At 41.7% G+C, this 5,844-nt stretch overlaps 1 non-coding gene across 1 annotated transcript; it reads right to left on the reverse strand.

The window, feature by feature from the left end:
- Positions 1-322: 322 nt before the first annotated feature.
- Positions 323-454, reverse strand: LOC115931326 (small nucleolar RNA SNORA63). Its single transcript, XR_004067833.1, has one exon. It is a non-coding gene; the product is annotated as a small nucleolar RNA SNORA63 (small nucleolar RNA).
- Between the last annotated feature and the right edge of the window lie 5,390 nt (positions 455-5,844).

A 5,844-nucleotide genomic window follows, 5' to 3' on the forward strand; every position in this document is an offset into this window, starting at 1 on the left:
GGTTTTTCTAGGTATGAGATCATATCGTCAGCAAACAGTGATAGTTTGACTTCCTGTTTTCCAATTTGGTTGCCCTTTCTTTCTTTCTTTTGTCTGATTCCTCTGGCTAAGACTTACAGTAAGTACTATGTTGAATGGGCATACTTGTCTTGTTCCAGTTCTCAAGGGGAATGCTTTCAACTTTTCCCCGTTCAGCATGATGTTGGCCGTGGTGTTGTCATATATGGCTTTTTTTTTTTGAGATATATCCTTCTATGCTTAGCTTGTTGAGAGTTTTTATCATAAAGGAATGCTGGTTTTTTAAAAATTTATTCCTTTCAACATGTATGAAACCAAGCATCCCTGGCTGCTACAGCAGATAGCAGACAGGTATAGTTAAGAAAAAAACTTTATTTTAAGCAGGGGGAATGACAACGCAGCACTTAACAGCTATATTCTAGTCTGAATCCTGCGTGGGATGCTGGATTTTATCAGATGCTTTTTCTGTGTCTATTGAGATGATCATATGATTTTTATTTTAATTCTCTTGATGTGATGAAACATATTTATTGACTTGCATATGTTGAAACATCCCTGCATCCCTGGGATGAAACTCACTTGATCACGATGAATTTTTTTTTTTTATGTGCTGTTAGATTCAGTTTGCTAGTATTTTGTTGAGAATTTTTGCATCTATATTTATCATGGATATTGGCCAGTAGTTTTCTTTTTTTATGTGCTTTCCTGGCTCTGGCATCAGGGTAATACTGGCTTCATAGAATGAGTTAGGGAGCATTCCCTCCTTCTCAATCTTTTGGAATAGTGTCAGTAGAACTGGTACCAATTCTTTGAATGTTTGGTAAAATTTGTCTGCGAATCCATCTGCCCCTGGGCTTTTCTTTGTTGGCGGTTATTAAAATTACTCATTCAATTTCACTGCTTGTCATTGCTCTGTTCAGGATTTATATTTCTCTCTGATTCAAGCTAGGGGAGTTGTATATTTTCAGGAATTTATCCATTTCCTCTAGATTTTCTCGTTCGTGTTCATAGAGGTGTTCATACTAGTCTTGAATGATCTTTTGTCTTTCTGTAGTGTCACTTGTATTGTTTCCATTTTCATTTGTAATTAAGCTTATTTGAATCTTCTCTCATCTTTTCTTGGTGAATCTAGGTAGTGGTCTATCAATTTTGTTTATCTTTTCAAACAACCAGCCTTTTGTTTCATTAATCTTTCTCATTTTTTGGTTTCAATTTCATTTAGTTCTGCTCTGATCTTTCTTATTTCTTTTCTTCTGCTTAACCTTCCTCCGGAAAGTTAATGTGATCTTTTGGGGGTGCTATAGAACCCTGTTATTTCATATTGCCAGGATTATTTTTCTGGTTCTTTTTCATTTGGGTAGGGACTATTTCTTCTAATTATTTTTGTACTTATTTTTTATTTGACAGGCTTATTAAAATATTTTTTCCCCTTGAGGATGTGACTTTAATGTTTATAGTTTATTGTCACCTAGCTTCAGCTCTAGGTGCATTCAGTGGTGAAGACTGTTTAAATTCCTTGGTTACAGAGAATCTTCTTGTAACAGCTTTCTCAGATGCTGGTTGTAGTAGTGATGTTGTGGGTATGTAAGCGGGTTCACTGTTTCCTGTGGGGCTGGAATGGCAGAGGTCTCATGAAGCTTATCTTGTTCCCCAGTGGTGTCTACTTTGTTTTTTTTGTTTTTTTGTTTTTTGGTTTTTTTTTTTGAGACAGGGTCTTGCTGTCACCCAGGCTGGAATGCAGTGACACGATCATGGCTTATTGGAGCCTTGACTTCCCAGGCTCAAGTGATCCTCCCACCTCAGCTTTTTGAGTAGCTACTATAGGCATACACCGCCATGCCTGGCTAATTTTTGTATTTTTTATAGAGATGGGGTTTCACCATGTTTCCCAGGTTGGTTTCTTTTGTCCCATGGGGTGTTCTGTTAATGTGGTGCACTCTGCCTAGGAGTAGCAGCCCCTGAGGGCCAGACTACTGTGAATCCTCCTGCTCCTCTGGGTCTAGCCACCCAGTGGGGCTGCCACACTCCAGGCTGGTGCTGGGGAATGTGCTGTGACCTGTCCTCTAGTCTCCCAGTAGCAGGTACCAGTACCAGCTCTGATGGGGGGTGGGAGGAGAGTGACAAAGACTCTGAAGTTTCCTTGGTTATAAATAGCCTTACTATGTTAGCTTTCTCAAATGTCAGCTGTAGTAGTGATGTTCTGGGCACATGGACAGACTCAACACCTCCTGGTTAGCCAGGGTGATGTAGGTAATGGTGATAGCCGAGGTTGTGCAAAAGTTTTCTCTTTCCTAGAGTTGTGGTGTTGTTCCTGCAGACATTGAAATGTCTGTGCTGGTTGGCCTTCAGCCAGGAGGTGGCACTTGCAAAAGCGCCAGCTGTGGTGGTAGTGGCGGAATTTGTGCTTGCCTTATGTTACTCAGGGGAGATACTCTAAAGCCTCAAGTGCCTCTGGTGCCTTTGGGGCCGTGGAACTCCAAAAACTTTCTGTCCTTTGTGTTAAGCTACCACAATGGGTCGAGGCACAAAAATAGGTGTGGGCTGGGTCAGGCAAGTTTGAGCTCTGGCTTTCCAAGTGAGGGCACAGACAGCAGCCACAGTGGGGATTGGAGGGCAGTTCTCTGGCTGCTGGTGTAATGTTCCAGGGAGGAGTGCAGCTGCCTCCGCTGTACAAAAGAGTCTGTGTGGGGAGTGGGAAGTAGCACTAAGCGCTAAGCAGTAAGCTCCACCCAACTAATTGGCAAGGTGAGTCTCATACCTGCAGTGTTCCACTAGCAGTAGCTAGCTAGATTTATGGCAGGCTGTACTCAGAACTCAAAACTGCCACAGAAACCTCAACTTTCAGGCCATGCCCTTCTGGGTCCGCCCATGAAGTAGGGGCACCCAGCTCTGGCACCTATGGTTATAGCACACTTCCCACTCACCCCTCAGTTCTGGCCAGTGGGGTTTGTCTTCACTCAAGATTATATCACAAATTTCAATTAGGAGCTTCTTTCAACCTGTGGCCACAGCCTGAGTTAGCTGGCAGGCTTCTGTGAGGTCCCCTGTTAGGCAGGATTAGGAATTGGTCTGTGGCAATTCTGAACTCAAACTGGACACAGGTTGACAGTTCTTTTTATTTTTTTCCTCATTTTTTTTCCTTTTTTCTTTCTTCTTTTTTTTTTTTTTAACATTTACTGGTTTATTATAAAGGACGTTACAAAGGATACAGATGAAGAGATGTGTAGGGCAAGGTATAGGGGAAGGGGTGTGGAGCTTCCATGCTGTGATGGTTAATACTGAGTGTCAACTTGATTGGATTGAAGGATACAAAGTATTGTTCCTGGGTTTGTCTGTGAGGGTGTTGCCAAAGGAGATTAACATTTGAGTCAGTGGGCTGGCAGAGGTAGACCCACCCTTAATCTTGTAGGCACCATCTAATCAGCTGCCAGGGAATATGAAGCAGGCAGAAAAATGTGAAAAGGCGAGATTGGCCTAGCCTCCCAGCCTACATCTTTCTCCCGTCCTGGATGCTTCCTGCCCTAGAACATCAGAGTCTAAGTTCTTCAGTTTTGAGTATCGAATTGGCTCTCCTTGCTCCTCAAGCTTGCAGACAGCCTATTGTGGGACCTTGTGATCATGTAAGTTAATATTTAATAAACTCCCCTTTATATATATATTTTATATATATATATATATATATATATTTTATATATATATATATATATATACACACACTATTAGTTCTGTCCCTCTAGAGAGCCCTGACTAATACACATGCCCTCCTTGGGATGCCACCCTCTAGGAATCTCCATGTGTTCAGCTACGTGGAAGCTCCCTGAACCCAGTCCTTCCTCTTGGGTTTTTAGGAAGTTTCATAACCTCAGCATTCCTTCCTCCGGGGTATAGAGCAGGACCCTCTCTGGAGAGGGTCTTAAGACCCACAGTGAGAAAGGGGAGGGTGTGGAAGTGTAGAGTCCTGCACTTCAGTCAGGTGAAAAGAGGGCAGGAGGAGGTCAGAGAGACTCTGTTTCATGAGGCCTGCCTCTGAGGCCTGACACTCCCAACATTATAACAAAAGACGGTAACAAGGGCTCTGAGAGTTATTAGCCGGGAACGATGGATGAAAACATATATATATGTTTCAGAGGCAGGCCTCATGAAACAGAATCTCTCTGACCTCCTCCTGAAAACATATATTTTCATATGTACATATGTTTCATATGTATATGTTTTCATCCATAAACGTGTATGTGTGTGTGTGTATAAAATAACATCACAGGTCACCCCCTGGTTTTTGACCATAGATTCTTTACATCAAAAAAATACACACAGCCATTAATAATTAGTCCAGCCCATCATATTGTATGAATGTCTCCCAGTATGAGGCCATTCAGGTTTGTAGGCTTCCTTTCAATCTTGTCAGGCTCCAAAAGGAGGAGGGATCATTGCAAACATACAGCTTCAGCCTTTCAGGCATGTGGAATAATTGAGCTAGGAGACAGTGTCATCTTTTGTTCTGGGACTCTTTAGAGTTATTAATGTAATATTGAATTTCCCTTAATTTATAACCCATTTATTCATTTCTTTACCCTTAACTATTATTCATTCTTTTCTTCATTTGCCATTTATTTTTGTCCAAATCTTTTCACCTTTGGAAGGGATGTTAGGTTCGGCCACTGTGGTGGTTGAGGTTGCTGGTAGCAATACTAGTCTAGCAAGTGCCTCCCCTTCAGTCCATTCCATTCACACAGAATAGTGTTACATAGGTTTCAAACTAATGAACCATTTTTATCACCAGACAATAGAGCTGTATCTATTCTTAACCCCAGTTTTGCCAGATGAGGTGAAGGTGCAATCTGCCTCCATCAGAGCTTCAGGAATTCTAAGTTTAAAAACACAGTGACAGTTTGTTTCTTAGAAATCCTCTCTGCTTCCAGTACTTAGAGTTGCAGTCTTGGCCCTGAGATCACTGCATCAAATAAGGGAGAAAAAAATTTATCTGAGGTAAGTTGGGGAAGAAAGAAAAAAATCATAGTTACTATACCAGTTTATTTTTCCCTTAGCAAGAATTGCATAGCCATACCAACATCCTCCCTACCCGCTCTTTCCCAGATCAACCAGAAAAACAGAGAAAGATCTAGTAGGGACACTTCTTTAGTACCACTCATGTTAAGTGTGAGCACACACTTGTGAAGTGTGTAAGCCAGCCCTTCATGCTTTCATCTCCCTCTGTTTTAGACAAACAATGTTTCAGTGGCCTATTCTATTTCTCTATCAAACTATTAACCTAAGGAGGATTCTCTCTGCTTGTTGTTGGACATTATGGGTGGCACAGTGTGTTCCCTGGCCTGGGTAAAGGAAGTGGCTATCCAAATCCTTGCAGTGTCTTCTGTTCTGTGTGTGTGTGTTTTAATGGCACAGTGAGCATTTTCATCTTTCACTGGGCAAGCAAAGCCTACTGCAGAGTCAGCATCTATTCATGTCAAAACCAATTTGTAGCTGCTGCAGGGCTACCAGCATCAGTCTCACTTGCCAGCTATGTTCAGGGCTTTCCCACTAGGGAATCTGAAGTTGGAAATTCTTGATTAGGAATCAAGCCTCGAGAATAATTCTCCATGGTTCTTGGCTCCACCTTCTACCCTTATTTTCAGCCTCTGAGCCATTACTGCATTTTCATGAAAGGTGGAGTGTATTTGCAGCTGAGTAGTGTGTTGCAGCTTACTTCATGCTTTTTGAAGTTTTTGGGTAGAAAGGCCTCTTATTTTGTTACTCTCTTTCACTTCAGGCTGATGGAGTCTCTGACAATATGATATATTTAAAAATATAACTATTTACAAGGCACAG

This window comes from Gorilla gorilla, chromosome 19, assembly GCF_029281585.2.
Source record: "Gorilla gorilla gorilla isolate KB3781 chromosome 19, NHGRI_mGorGor1-v2.1_pri, whole genome shotgun sequence".
In the NCBI taxonomy this organism is placed as follows: domain Eukaryota; kingdom Metazoa; phylum Chordata; class Mammalia; order Primates; family Hominidae; genus Gorilla; species Gorilla gorilla.